This window comes from Phocoena sinus, chromosome X, assembly GCF_008692025.1.
Source record: "Phocoena sinus isolate mPhoSin1 chromosome X, mPhoSin1.pri, whole genome shotgun sequence".
Lineage (NCBI taxonomy): Eukaryota > Metazoa > Chordata > Mammalia > Artiodactyla > Phocoenidae > Phocoena > Phocoena sinus.
Genome location: NC_045784.1, coordinates 15,460,923 through 15,474,521, shown reverse-complemented (window position 1 = coordinate 15,474,521; position 13,599 = coordinate 15,460,923). Strand labels below are relative to the sequence as shown.

Here is a 13,599-nt window from a genome sequence, read left to right as displayed (position 1 = left end):
TTGCTTTTGGCCTCTTCTGCTGGAATACAAACTCCATAAAAGGGCACAACACCACAGCTTGGCTTTGTATCTCCACCACCTACCATCACAGTGACACCAAGATACCCAAATCATCACCTCATCATAAAGTTAGTCAAAGAAAGACAAGTATGGCCTTCCTTTACCAACCCTGCACAGAGGGACAAGACTGGAAAGCACAACTCCAAATCAAGGGCAGTCACTGTGGATGGTAGAGAAACCACTAGCACAAAAACATCAAACTCTAAAATGAGGCAACTCTTTAAAAATAAATGTCCTGGGCTGGATAGGAAGTGAAAATAGTAATGACACAAAACCACTGTAAATTCTTCAAGTTACCAGCACAAGGAAAAAAAAAAAAAAATCAACAAGGAAAGAATACAGAGCAGGTATAAAATGGTTCAGAAAAGCCTCAGAACTCAAGGCCAAAGTGAGCTAAGTTAGAGACTGCATCAAAATGTAGATTTCAAAGGAAATATTTGAAGAAGGAGGTGATGCTGTGGTTATTCTTTGTAAACATGGAGGGGAAGTGCACAATGGCATTTTATACTGAGACAAACTAACCACTTTACACCAAGGAAGCCCTGAATGAATGCTTGTTCAGTCATCAAAGCAAGAAAAACTTAGCATGGTTGAAGATTTCCAAAAATGAACTGAGCATGTAGGGATACATACTGTAGAAGGAGAAAGAAACAAATCAGGATATATAAAATAAAACCTGTGCGGCACTTTTATATACATAAGCTCACTTGAAGGTAAGAAGCTCAACAGAGACTAGTTTAATATAAAAGATGGTAAAACCACAGAATGTGAACCAGATTTGAAAATGGTACTCCTGCTAAAGATTACTGATTCTAAACATTATTAACAAAATTCTCTAAAAACACTGTAGGTGCTCAAATGAGATTTCATAAAATATGAAATAGCATAAAGGCTGAAAAATATTAAACTAGACATAAGATATTGTATTTGGGGAAAGAAAAGAATAAAGCAAATTTAATATTGATATTTAATGAAATGTTTCATTAAAACCTTGAGCAGATTAAAGATGTCTGGGGGAAAAAGAAACCAGTGAAGAGTTTTAAGTTTAAATATGGAAGAGAGCTAAAACTGTTAGAAAAAAATTTTAACTCAGTTATAAATAGAAATGACATTCCTATATAAGGTTAACAGACTGGTGAAGGATAAAAGAAAAGAAGGAGCCTTTAGAAAACTGAAGCTAATTTCTATAAAAACAATGAAAAGAGTACCACAAATGACAATCAACTAAGAAGGCAGTTGCAAAATTTTTAATGAGATGAGGAAAGAATATTTTACCTTGCAGGGATTATGACCTTTTTGGTAAATCATCAAGGTTCCATTGAGCTAAAACTCTTGTTTTTTGCAGCATTTCATTTCATGTCACATTTCTGCTTAAAACCTTCAATAGCTTCCCAGGAGACTTAGGACAAGTTCAAAAACCCAGCAGATGGCCTACTAAGCCTTTTCAAGACCTGGCCCCTGCCTACTTCTGCGTCATCACCTGCTTCTCTACTTTCCAGCCATTTCTGATTTCTTTCAGTTCTTTAAAAGGTTCGGTTTTTCAAAAGCCTCTATTTCTCTCAACTTGCCTGAGGGCATTTGCACTTTCTGCCACGAAAACTTATTTCCCCAACTAAACCATGCCCTTCTCATCCTTCAGGTCCCACTTAATGTTACCTCCTCAGCGTGCCCTTCCTACCTGCTCCCCACATGGCAGATCCCCCTACCCTGTTAGTGCCTGGTACTTCTCCTCTGCCTCCATTTCAAGCCTATAAAGTCTTTGAGGGCCTACTTCCCTTTGATGTATCACTCTATCCAGCCTCTATCACAGTTTGGTACACCGTAGACACTCAATAAGTATTTGCTAAATGAAGGACAGATTCTCAGGATATAGGACAGGTTACTTTAGAAAGAAATAACAAATTATGAAACGCCAATTTGCACAAAATTAGTTTTTGTTCTACCTCAACTGTTTTCAATTACTAACAATTAAAATAAAAGTTTTTCTTTTCGTTTGCAATGCTAATCTTAAATTTTAGTGGTAATATTACCAGTAATAAGTACTAGCGATTCAAGTTAAAACATCCACCATTGGCTCAAAAACCAGGGTGGAGTTTGTGGATAAATTCTAGGATGTGTCACATCTGAACAAGCTTTAATAATCTCTGAAAGATTCTATTCATCAGGAAACTAGTTTCTACTACTCTTGGCCAATATCGGGGTAATTGGGCAAATCCAAGTCAGTAAGTTGTTCTTCAGCTGTTACTTATCACCATTTTTTATCTGCCACATCTTCCTCGCATGTGTGTGTGCTTAATCTGATTATTATAATATGATCTTACACTGCCAAGAACCTAATCTTTAGGCATAGTATCAAATCTAAAACTGAGATCTAAAACTGCAACTTACCTAAAATAATTTAAAGCAGTCTTAAAAACAAATAAAAAACATAATGTATTCATCCATATGTTTTGTTAACTAACTTCCAGAAACCAAAGTTGTTACTTTTTTTTTTGCAGTACGCGGGCCTCTCACCGCTGTGGCCTCTCCCGTTGCGGAACACAGGCTCCGGATGCACAGGCCCAGCGGCCATGGCTCACGGGCCCAGCCGCTCCGCGGCATGTGGGATTCTCCCGGACCGGGGCACGAACCCGTGTCCCCTCTAGCGGCAGGCGGACTCTCAACCACTGCGCCACCAGGGAAGCCCCGAAGTTGTTACTTTCGAAATCACTATTTCCCTCTAAATCGAAGTCAGAAAGCTCATTTGTTGCTATTTGATATTAGGCCTTTCTCTTAACGAAGAATACAAAGCAACAACAGAATCACACAGCCATAGCAATTAAACACGGTTTTGTTTTGTTTTGTTTTGTTTTGTTTCCGGTACGCGCGGGCCTCTCACTGTTGTGGCCTCTCCCTTTGCGGAGCACAGGCTCCGGACGCACAGGCTCGGCGGCCTTGGCTCACGAGCCCAGCCTCTCCTCGGCATGTGGGATCTTCCCGGACCGGGGCACGAACCCGTGTCCCCTGCATCGGCCGGCGGACTCTCAACCACTGCGCCACCAGGAAAGCCCCAAACAGTTTTTTTTTTTTAAGTAAAATTATTTCAAGCCAGTTATAATTGAATTTACAGTAAACTATTATTATCAGAGCAGTGCTGTGTCCTTTCTGTTTGTTATTAAAAATCCAGACACAGGGGCTTCCCTGGTCGTGCAGTGGTTAAGAATCCGACTGCCGATGCAGAGGACAGGGGTTCGAGCCCTGATCTGGGGAGATCCCACATGCCGCGGAGCAACTAAGCACGCGAGCCACAACTACTGAGCCCACGTGCCACAACTACTGAAGCCCGCACGTTTAGAGCCTGTGCTCCGCAACAAGAGAAGCCACCGCAATAAGAAGCCTGCGCACCACAACGAAGAGTAGCCCCCGCTTGTATCAACTAGAGAAGGCCTGCGTGGCAAGGAAAACCCAACACAGCCAAAAATAAATAAATAAATAAATTTATTTTGTAAAAAAATCCAGACACAACCTACCACACAAGGAGGTATTGATTTACCTGCCTGGCACTTGTGTCACTTTCCATAGAGAAATGTTCATCTAAAAGCAATGAAAGTTTGTTTCCAAAACACTTTACTTCCAACCAAACAACTGCATTCCTCTATTATGTGTACCCAAAAAATAACATCTCCAAGCTATCCTATCAGTAGTGTCCATCTACACATGCAGAACAGGGAGCAAAGAGAGCACCTGGGAACCAAACGGGTGGAATTCATCCCATCCTGTATAACTTGTTCCTAAGGGAGCTTTAACTCCCCTGCCTACCCTTCAGGGTAACTAAAAAAAAGGATGCAGGCAGGGAAAAGCGGCTACAGTACCTTGCAGATTAAACTATTTCTAAATCTCCCAACAATCCAGTCTGAAGTACTGCAAAAAGTAGACAATGCGTTTGCATACCTGAATTTAACGAAGCCTACCCTCTGGCATGCACCGTAAGCATGGATCTCTCAAGGGGGATTAGAGCTCAAACAATAAAATGCACAATGTTATTGGCTTATAATCAAGAAAACCAATTATTTTGCCCTTGGTCTTAAATCCTAAAGGAATTTTTTCTTGCCCAATAATTCTATTACTTTTACCTTGATTTCTTATTTCTGCTTTTCCAACATATCACTAAGAGCACTGTATTTTATTTGCTGGTTTAAAAAAGATCAAAACAGAATCAAATCAAAACCACAAAGACAAGGTAATGGATGGCACTTGCAGTACTGTCCTCTATATTCTGCTACATATTATGTTTAGGCAAAAACTTTTGAATATACAAAAAGTACTAAGAAATTGTAATACATGTAAGAAGGTATTTTTAAAAGACATATCTTTTAAGATCTACATGATTTCGTTTATCAGTGTCTAATGATAAAAGGATCTAGGTGGAAGCAAGTAAATAAGGTTAAAAAAAATGTGTGTTGGCCGGAGAGATCTTTTTGGGGTGATGGAAATGTTCTGAAACTGGATTGTAGTGATGATTACACAATTCCATAAATCTACCAAAAAAAAATCATTGAATGGTATGGTTAAAACATGAATTTTATGGTATGTAAAGTATACCTCAATAAAACTGTTAAAAATGCATATTCAAAACCCATACTTGGTAAAGAAATCCACAGCACTTCTGTATAGGTCCCATCTTGGTAGAACAACTGTCCTGCTTTGGCCGAGGTGATTTCCAGCCCTGAGGTTCTACAATATTCATCATTCCTTTCTAACTTTAATAACTGGCAAAAGTGATTCTCATCAATTACAGAATAAGATGTTAAGTCCTCTTCCTCCCTAACATGGACCGCTGGGGGTTCCTTTGGGCTAAGCAACTGTAGCTCTCTTAAGGATGGGTCTTGTTTAAACACACACACACCCATAAGAGGCTATAAGTAACAGGAAATTCTACTTGCAAGTAGAAAAATGTTGTCAAACTGTAACTCCTACATAGTGTTAAGCAACATCAATAACATACCTCTGTAGACTTCACCTCCAAATTTTATTTCACTGAAGTCGTTACAATTACAGAAGAGATGGGTACCCATCTGCAGATTGTAATGGCTGCCATTTTACTTCAAGAGTGCATCTAAACCACAAAATTGAATTCAAGGAATATCTTCACAGCCTTTATTAGTGTAGCAAATTTAATCAAAGTCAGTCAAAAGTTAAAATGGAACATGAAGAAACATGAAATACCAAGTGGTTAATTAGAAACAGCTACCTCATTTGAGTGTAAATAATTATGTACAACCTTTAATTATGAAGAAACAGAACTAAGGACCCTCTTAGAAAAGTCTGAACTTGCAGTTGTCCTATCCATCAGTGCTGATGGATCTGAGTCCAGCCTCCCATGTGACTAAAGGTCAGGCAGCCTTGCCAATGTAGCCTATAAACTCCAGGAGGCATATTTATACCTCCAGTAACCAGCCCAGGAGTGATGTACAGTAGGAGCTCAAAACATGTCTGGGAAATCAGATTTCTAAAGAGAAGCAGAAAGCATAGTTTTGAAGAGCACATGTTCAAGTCATACCGGTTTCAAATGGAAGTTCTGCCTCAGCTACTGACTAGCTAGGTAATCGGGGTAAAATATTTTCTCTCCCTCAGCCCATTTGGTCAAGTGTATACGGGAAATAAGAAAAACATCTACCTCATAGGAATGTTGTGAGAACACACATACACACATATATTCATGCAAATAAATTATTTGCCATAGAACCTGGTATTCAGTAAGGCTCAATAAATAGAATATTAGAATTTAATTATTATAGAGAAAACTGCCCAAAAGAGACCACACCCAAAACTTAACCCTAATTAGAAGTGACCACACCCAAAACTTGACCCTAATTAGAACTATCTCAAACACAAATGTTTCTAAGAGCTTAATTCAAAATGAAGACAATCAATTCCAAAGACTGGAATGGGTTAAGTCCTTTTAACCTAATAAATAATTTTCTGTTAATTCCCAAATCTGAATTGTCTAAATGTTATCAGGCTCTTTAGGTGGAAGGTCCTCACTCACAGCTTTCATTTCCCACTGACAGAATTGTACCCAAGTTCATATCACACAGTATTAAGTAACTGTACAAACTTGAATGAGAAATGAGGCCAGATCTTTGAATAATCCAGTCTTCCAAGCACTGTTCTATATAAAGGAAACATTCTAGAAACTATCAAGAATTTAAATCCAAACACTAAAGTAAGTGATGCATCACCAACAAAAGAGTTCTAATGTTGAATTTAAGATAGAAAGTAAATTGGAAAACCCTCCCAAACAGAAAGTTTAAATATAGTCTTTCAATTACATTATTTTCTCAAGTTGAAATATGTGACCCAACTGACTTCATCATCAGATGATAAAGAACCTTTGAGGTTCGATCTGTCTCTATCAAGAAATTCAATGTTGCCAAAAATTAAAACTTTAGAAACTAAAATTATCAAATTCTGAGTAAACTCTTTTCTACTTAAAAAGAGACTTAATACTTCAAATTCTGCTATTCTTGTACCAAAATTAAGCGTTACCTAAAGGATTCCCCTCACATTTTGGATCTAAGTGTGTGGATTCATTTGTTCTTAAATGCCTTCTGTTATTACTTGACATCAAGTTATTAATGAAAAAGTCATATCCCCACACTAACAGCCGAAAATGAAGTACTGTGTTAACATACCCGCTAACATGTATTAGAAATAAAGGAGATAACCACCACGGTTATCAAAATAAAAAGGGGAAAAAAAAGGTGAACTTCTAACAGACACACTGAAGAAGGCTTCTTTTCTCTGCTCACCTCCTTACAAATTCCACAGCCATATTCTCAGATATACTGGAATTTTCTACCATAAATTAAATTGAAACATAAATCATAATGAAAGGTTGAATTTCTGCAACAGAAGCCACTGTCATTTCCAACAATGCAACTATTGTTGAAAGCGTCTCTCACAGATTCTTAGACACAGTGGTGAAGCAAGGCTGGGGGGTGGGTGCGGGCGGCGGTGGGAAGGCATACTTGACGAAATGTCTCCACCTCTGTATTTCGTTTTGTAACAATACCGCACCTTCAAAGCAGAAATACCAAGTAAAATCTGGTTGTTATTAAATGAAACTGCCTTAACTCCATGCAGCACATTTGGAACAGAATACATCTGATTCGCAATCAGTCAACCTTCTATTACTCATCTATGCGAGATGGCCCTGCAATTTCCCTCAGTGGGAGCCTTTTCTTTTAAAACCCCAGGGAATACTGTTGATGCCACACTCTGATTTAAATAACTCCAAGAAAATTACAATGAAAATAGTGGCACATTTAGCCCAGGGAACTTGTATAAGTAGAAAATCAAAAACCTGAGATAAAGGGGTAAAAAATCCCTACCACAAGCCCCTAAATCATGAATAAATTACAAATCTGAGCAGGAAAAAAAAACAAGGAATCCTCTCTGGAGAAAGAATGCTTATTTCTAATTTTTTTTTAATATTTATTTATTTGGCTGCGCTGGGTCTTAGTTGTGGCTCGGGGGATCTTTCGTTGCAGCATGTGGGATCTAGTTCCCTGAGCAGGGATCGAACCCAGGCCCCCTGCATTGGGAGTGCAGAGTCTTACCCACTGGACTGCCAGGGAAGTCCCTCTAATTATTTTTTTGATATACCAAATTTTGTTTTAAAAAAAATTAGGCTCAGAAAACTTGCTAAATAAGCAAAATTAGAATACTAAACTGTTTTCTATATATACATATATATCAAATGAATGCTTGCATTGATTAGGTTAAAAGGCAAGACAATTCAAAGGGATTTGACAATTGAAGACCCTCCAACTCCTCTGAAATAGCAGATTATTTAACACTCTTGTAATTACTAACTTCATTTAGCATGCCTCTTTTGGAGCTGTATTATTTAATACAGCCAAACTGAATTTTTTTATCCTAATTAGGTTTCCTTGTACTTGTGAAATGCTCAGCATACACTGTGCTGGCAGCTTTAGTTCTTATACAGCTTCTCTCTTCTGGCTCCGTCCCCCACTCGCCCACCCCCCACCCTTAGAAAAAAGATTTCCTTCCCAAATGTTCTCTTCTCTGCATTTGTCAACAGAAACACCCACTGGTGGTGTCAAACTGGTAATAAATACTGCTGCAGGCTTCCTTACTCCCGTTCCAGTGGCAACGCCAAAAATGCTCAAACCTAAAATAGTGTAGAGGCACACCTTTTTAAAAAATGTATTATTAATGACCGTAACGGGGTTGTTAAATATAAGATTATACTACCCCCCTTCAAACTCTTCACATTTTATGAATAAAATATTTTAAAACACTTAAAGAAATTTAAAACAAAATTTACATCTAAATGTCATTCACAAATAATTCCGAATAGGCTCGGTAAAGATGCCTTCTTTTGTAACCCTACAGCAAGAAAGGAACAACCTGGAAATGTTCCAGCAGATGTTACCTAAAGCGATAATTCTATTCTATACATATTTATGTCTCCTGTTTCGGTCAAATGCTCCCGGACAAATTAATTTGTGTAATCCTTTACATTAACTACATAAACCATTACATCCAAACAAACCTAATTCAGATACACGGAAAGAAATCATTCCGTGTCTGCAATACTTTCTAAAATCAGCTTAAATTTCAGTCAATTAAAATAGATTGTGTTAACAGAACACTGATCTGCAACTACTTAAATATCACAGCATCCGTCTAATCTCACTGTGGAGATACTAAGGTCAGGCTTTTCTTTTTCAGGCATCTGTGCTTTAACACTCAAGTGAAGCGAAAAACAAAACCCTCAGGGAAGATCTGCCTTTACACTGAAATATGTTCAGGTTATTTTTTCCCCCAACGTGGGCACAGAACGTATCATTGCGAGCAGAACCTGTTCGTTCTGGGAAATGGTTCCAAACCCCAGGATTTAATTTCTGTAAGGGTCCAAAGGGTACGAAGGTCTGGGAAGGGGCCAATTTCTGCTTCTCCCCACTATGCTAGTCTTGAACTTCATAAAGACGCCTGAAACTTGTTCGGGGAAAGCTGGAGGAACCGCGGGGGCAGGCGGAGGGTCGCTCGCCCACCCTCGCAGGCGACCAAGGTCAGCACCCCGGCGGGTCCCGGACTCCCACGGAACTCGGGCGGGGGGCTCCAGCGCGCAGGCTCCTCCTCAGCGCCGGCGGGAAGGGGCTTCCCTCGCCGCAAGCCCTGGGGAGCTCGGGCCGCGGGGGCGGCGGGGCGGGGATGCAGCAGACCCGCCGCTGAGGGGAGCCCCACGGGGCGGCCTCGACCGCCGCCCCCTCCTCACACCCTCCCGTCTCTCTACACCCCAAAATACATCCCCAGCTCCTTGCCGGGGAAGCCCCTCCAACGGCGCAATGGGGCGCTGAGGAGAAGCCACTCCAGACTGGGGTGCCCTCGCCGCGTCGCCCCATTCTGGGGGGACCCGCGCCACCTCCCCGTCTCACGTCTGCCCGGGGGGACCGGGTGGGTCCCCTCTCTCAGGAGAAGCTGGGTGGCCGCGGGGCCGAATGAGTACAAGTAGGCTTGGCGGGCGGGTGGCGGCGCGTCTACTCACCCCGCCGAGATCCCCACCTCCAGCCAGGGTCCCACAGCTCCCGAGGCCGCCGTCGCCGCTTTACCTTCCCCAGCGGCGGCGACAACTAATCGAAACCTTCGACCCCGCCCTCTCTCTCTCAGGCGAACGCGCAGCCTAAGTTGCTAACTGCCCCGCCCCAACCCTCCCGTTTGGACCAATGGGGAAGCTCCTCAGGCTCCGCCAGGTCCCGCCTTATCCCCGCCCACTTCTGATAGGAACCAATAAGGAGAGAGCGCTCGTCCTCGGGCTCGGGCTCGCGCGTCCCGCCCGCGCCGCTCGTGCACTGGTCCCCGAAGCAGAAGACAGCTGGTTCCCTGTATAAGCTTGTCTGCGCGCGTACGCGCGCGCCATGCCTCCTCGCGCGCCAGGTTTGGTTGCCCCGCCAGGCCCTAGCAACCTGGGCTGGGCGGCTGGGAGGGGCGGGGCCCGAGCCTTGAGCTTTCGAAGGGAGGGGGGATGGGGGGGGAAGATCGTGACTGGGAAAGGGGCGGCTGCGGGGGTGGTGGGCCGATGAGGCCCGGGAATCCGCCTGTCACAACGGAAAAAAAGGGGGAATCCTGCCTGCAGCGCAGCTATCCTGGCCTCTTCCTCCCTAGGGACACGTGCGGGCGGGGGTGGGGGATCGGAGAAGAGGGGTAGAGCACATTTGGGGCGGAAGCCGAGGCACTGCTTGGAAATAAAGGATGGAGGACTGTTTATCTCTGCTGTTGGTAAAAATGGTATCGAAATCCATTGCTGCTGATGCCCATCTGTTGCAGCTGCCCGTGCGCACACACACACACGCACATATACACACATTCACACATACACTCGTCCATCAGCCTGCGATCCCTTAGGTGATTTAGGTGCAAAGAACTAGTAGCCTGAGGATTCCTTACACAGCAGCTTGATACATGCAAACGGCTGTTAAGCAGCAGCAGCAACCCACAGCCCTGCTTCGGTCCAATGCTCAGCCACACAAGATTCCCCAGCTGGCATGAAAGAAATGAAGTCATCGCCCAACCAGTAGAAATGTAAAGATCTTAATACCTACTATGGATCAAGTTTCCAACGAGGATGAAGAGGTGATGGAATGGAAAGAGATACATTTCCAATGCCACTTTTTGAAAACTAGGAAAAATAATACTTTTAAAGACATTGCAGACTAATCTATGTAATGTGCATAATAATTTCCACTTAAAAAAACAAACAGGAAAAATGGCTTTTTTTTCTGGTTTATAGGAAAAGCACAGAAAATAAGCAGTGTATGAGATCATAGCAGCCACCAAATTAGAAATACGCAGTACTGTACTGTAATGGGAATTAGATATCTTGGATAAAATCCACTTAATCTATTCCTGTTGTAAATCTGGTAACAATATGTAACAGTATGCTGGGTTTGGCCATTCAGTGCCAAGTCAGTAGGGTTTTCCTTTTCATAATATCGTGAATATTTGATGACAAAATGAAGGTGCCTGCTCTCTCTTTGGCTTCTCAGGAAGCATGTTAGAAAATTTTACAGGTAAGAACAATGAATTAGCAGTGAAGGAAAATGGAGTCAGAGGCAACAGCAGAGAGCTTTGCAGAGTCTCCTGCCTCCTCCAGATGCAAAGTAACAGTTGCTGTGACCTCAAGCTTCACCCACATGGAGCTAGAATTCCTGACGCGATCACTCCATTTTCAATCTTGTATGTTAGTGCCTTTGTCCCAGGAATTGTAGCAGCATTACCATCGAATCAAATGAAGAATGGTTTATCTGTATAGACTTAGAACAAGATAAGGAAAGACCAATAACTAACTATCCGGTGATGCAAGTTCAATTTAGTTTTAAGTGGTAATATTAGATGCTTTATAATGTGCCATCCCATGTATGCAAATATGACCCTCCACTTAGGGACCTTTGCTTTGATCTCATTTTGAGTAGTGGTGAAGGGATACTTAGAGTCACATCCAGTCCAGTTAATTGCAATTTTGATCAAAAGCATATATTTTCTATGTTAGTAAGAGTTAAAAAGCACCACGCTGCCATTTAACTGAGCTCTTTTCTTATATAGAAGCAACACTAATACTTACCACTGAATGAATGCCTGCTATGTGCCAAGAACTTTGCATACATTTAGAGTTGCCAGATAAAATACAGAAGGCCTGTTAAATTTGAATTTCAGATAAACAATGAATAATTTTTTAGTATAAGTATGTATTTTTATCCTGGATACAGGGTAGAGGGCTAAATAAGGTTTCTAATCACTGTCAAAAGAAAAAAATTTTTTTGAAATGCCCCTCTGGGCCCAGACCTCATAATCTGGGAGACAAGCTTAAAAACCAAATCAATGTGTAAATCTGTAACATTTGTAGAAAGAGGTGTACATACTCATACTAAAAATTATTTGCTGTTTATCTGAAATTCAAATTTAACTGGCATTCTCTGTTTTTATCTGCTAAATCTGGCAACCCTACATGCATTATCTCTGAGTATCGTGATTCTCTGCAAGATTCTCTGATAGGTCACCTTTTTCCAGATGAAGAAGAAACAGCTTCAGAGCCTCCCAACATCTATATGCTCCTTCTCCCTTCTAATAGAACCACAACTGTGTTCTAGTATCCACGTTTCCAGGGCGGTGGGTGCTTATTACTCTTAGTCAATCAATGTGTGGCCCAATTAGACTAAAGGAAAGAACTTAACAACCTGTGGTTTGAGAGAGAGGTTTTCCCTGTCCATCCTGCTGGATGAACAAGGAAGCAAGTATCCCAGGTGCCACTGGCAACCATTTTCTAGCTAGGAGGAAAAACCAGCCTTAGGTCAAAGCCTATACACGAAGTAAGGCAGAGTTGAAAAATAGAAAGAAAGAAAAAGACGGGTTCTTGATGACACCACTGACTTGTTTAATGAAACAAATTCTGCCTTTTCCTTGCATTTAAGACAATTTGGGTTTGAGTTCCTATTAGATGCCTCAGAAGCTTCCTGCTGCAGAGACCATGTGTGCTACTTATTATGGGTCTCAATAATAAATAAACAAGTGGTCATCAAGATGCAAGACATTTTTATCCTGGGTATATGCGGAACAAGTCTAGAAGACTAAATAAGCCTTCTAATCATTGTCAAAAAGCATTTATGAAATGCCCATCTGGGCCTAGATCTCATAATGCAATCAAGATCTAGGAGAAAAACTTAAGAATCAAATCAATGTGTAAATTTGTAGTGTGTGTAGGAAGAGGTCAGCATTAGTTGTTCGCTGGCCCTGCTCAGAGCTTAAATCAGAATGTCAGACCTTACATGCTTTTGTTTAAAGTTCATACCATTTGGGAAAATGTCATTTTAGTAATGCAAGTCCAGTAGCTCATTTTAAACTATTAAAACCTCTATTCCTGTCCTCCATGCACTAAGTTTAACCACAAACAGGGTAGAAAGAAGAGAAATGTCAGCCTCAAAAGACCCAAGAGGGAAAAACCACACCAGAATAGAATGCCATATGAAAGTGAATGGTTGGCAAGGCAGTGTAACTTTAATGGCTAAAACCATAGACTTAGGAGCCAGATTGCCTGTGATCAAATGCCAGCTCTAGTGATGCCCTTGGGCAAATTGCTCAAGTTCTCCGTGCCTCAGTTTCCTCCCCTGTAAAATGGGGATGATGACAGTGATAATAGTACTCACCTCACAGATCTATGTGAATGACTATTTGTGAAATGCTTCACAGAGTACCTGGCCCATAGTAAGGACTTTATAAAGATTACCTATTGTTGAGCAGGCTCAATTCTGCAGGGTATAAACTAGAAGCAGTTTCTTTTTCTTCAATCACTACTCTGAACCATGTTTTTACAGCAAATTTGTCTTTTGTGTCCCTTCACATCTTGGACAGTTTTTTCTGACTCTTAGGTCTTTGTCAGCCATTAAAAATCAATCTAGTTGGGCTTCCCTGGTGGCGCAGTGGTTAAGAATCTGCCTGCCAATGCAGGCGACACAGGTTCGGGCCCTGGTCTGGGAC

At 41.5% G+C, this 13,599-nt stretch overlaps 1 protein-coding gene across 3 annotated transcripts in view; it reads right to left on the bottom strand.

Moving 5' to 3' along the window:
• CDKL5 (cyclin dependent kinase like 5) overlaps positions 1 to 9,730 on the bottom strand; it is a 185,226-nt gene extending 175,496 nt beyond the window's left edge. For 2 of the 3 annotated variants that reach the window (XR_004347996.1, XM_032619345.1), the window contains exon 1: positions 9,617 to 9,724. The gene's annotated coding sequence lies outside the window, so the exon portion shown is untranslated. Of the gene's footprint in view, positions 1 to 9,616 lie in introns of all 3 variants that reach the window. The other variant, XM_032619344.1, reaches the window with a different exon arrangement.
• Between the last annotated feature and the right edge of the window lie 3,869 nt (positions 9,731 to 13,599).